This window comes from Amphiura filiformis, chromosome 8 (genome assembly GCF_039555335.1).
Source record: "Amphiura filiformis chromosome 8, Afil_fr2py, whole genome shotgun sequence".
NCBI classification, from domain to species: Eukaryota; Metazoa; Echinodermata; class Ophiuroidea; order Amphilepidida; family Amphiuridae; genus Amphiura; species Amphiura filiformis.
Genome location: NC_092635.1, coordinates 9,252,265 through 9,254,764, shown reverse-complemented (window position 1 = coordinate 9,254,764; position 2,500 = coordinate 9,252,265).

Genomic DNA, 2,500 nt, shown 5'->3' with positions numbered 1-2,500 from the left:
GCTAGCTTAATATTAAGTATGGTTTCATATTTATCAAAAGGCTTATCACCATGCCCGAGTAAGTATAAGTTCATACTTATAGCAGAAGACATCATTGACTAAACACATTAATATTGCTATCTTCAGTAGACGAAAGTTCATACTAATTAAAAAAAAAAAAAAAAAAGAAAAACTTGCTGTAATTTTTTACTTTTGCCTGGAATAAATTGTTCAGGGGTAAGAAACCAGGAAACCCACACACAAAAAAAAATGCACAAAACTCTCTTCGAGATTCGAACTACGGCCCTACCGATATAAAGACCTGTTCTAAACCACAAAACCACAACACACGTTACGAAAACGATTACAAAATACGTATACATACGTATGAAACTCGGGCTTCTATCATAATAAGAAATTAAAACAAAGATTTGAGATAGCCCTTATGATAAATACTGTAATTTACCACGGTCTCCTATTATTATATTGAGCTAAATGTATATATTGAACCATTTGAAGTGGTCTTCCACGGTCATCCACGGGGTATGAATAAAGAGTATACCAATCAAGACTTTATTAAAAACCTCGCGTCGAGGTTTTGCCAAGTTTTAAAAATAACGGTTACTTAATGAAATAACGGTTAGTTCATGAAAAAGAAGAAGTGAAATTTAGCAAAACGCGACGAGGTTTATTTGCCCGTAAGAGAGCTCTATTGTTCCGCTATTGTATCCGCTATTGTATCCACTATTGTATTCTATTCATAAAAGCTACTGCAAGAATCGCGGCAATCCCTGATATTGCTGGTGTCTACCGCCGGCGTTTCGTATTTATTAACATTCAAAATGATCCGATACTCTTTCATTTATAGACTTATTCCCACCTTTTATATAATATTCAGAAATTGCAATTATGAAAACTACAAACTTTGAAAGTGAAAATATATTACCATCGAAAATATATCATACTTAAATTCTATAGAATCTATAGAGGCATTGCATGTGAAGTATCATCCCGTAAATATGGCAGACTACTCAAATGCATTCAACAAAAGCATGATTGCAATCTACCGTGACAGTTCGTCTCACACACATAACCCTGCACTACGATCAAATAGGTTGATGACAACATTTGATTGAATGGACTGTACTCCGCCATAACTACGGTGAAGGACACCGGTTCAAATTCTTTGTTTGGAGCCAATCAATAATTTCATGCAGGGCCTCTATAGATACCCAACCCAGAAGTGCCCATTTATTTTCTAATTTTTGTAATCGCGCCCAAATATCCCCGCAAATATCTTATACACGGTTTTATTGATTCATTTTGGGCATTTCAAAAGTTAGAAGAAAACAAAAATGGCAACATCCATTGATAGCAATGGTTGAGTAAACATTGTCTAAACACTAGATAAAAAGACAGCTTTGTACTACAGAGAAGATGTGAGGAAAAGGAGATAGATCCAGCTATCCTCAAACAAAATATGTGTGCTGCCGCTCATTCAAAAGTAATCACGCTATTCAGGTTTAACAATAAAATACAATAAAGGGCTTCGAACCCATGATGGCAGGGAACCTCTATTATTATCGGGAATTGCCTGTTACACATGATCGCACATAAGGTCGTAGGCAATTGGTCGGACCTCATCTGCCCAGAACATATTGACCCAGGTCAGCATACCGCCATATCCTTCCCGACATGCTTAGTAGCCAAGTCCGTAGAAGAGTGGATCCACACACTATGTACACAAATATACATTTGGCCACATTTTATTATACGATTAATACGAATTTATTAAACATGGTAACAAATATTTTCTAGCAAATCGGTTATAGATGGAACTGGTAGGCATATTATAAATTCGGGATATTAAATATCTTCCTGACCAGCCAGATCTGCGCATGGTCAAAGACGAGTATCAGACCGACGCAAACTGGCTTAGTCTCCACATCAGCCAGTTTGGTTCCGCCCCTCCACAGGGAGTGTAACCTGTGTAGGAGACTCGGTCGGACCTGGTCGGACCTCATCTCTCCCCATCGATTGTGTCCTATAATCCCCAACATTGCCCTTTTATGAAGTCACATCGCCCTGATGATGGGTGTGATACACAACTTGCTGCTTAATAGTTTTAGGAAAAGGTCAATGTCTGTATATCATCATACTATGCATACCATGCATGCAGACCCTAACATCCAGTTATATTTCAAATAAAATATGACCGAAGTTCCATGTCAAATTATAATTTCTGACGCTTGTTGACTCTTTCAATACGATTTATGATAAAGACTATTTTCAATTATCAAAATATCTTTATTAGGTTTGCAGTTAAAAACCACTAATCGCGAAATGAGGATATCGAACATAGGCCCCGCAGGGCTACAAAAAACTGCTAACCGCAAAATATGGATATCCAACTAGTTTGCCCCTCGAAGCTGTAAAAACCACTCACATCCAACTAGGTTACCCCGCAGGGCTACAAAGAACCACAAACCGCGAAATATGGATATCCAACAAGTTTGCCCCG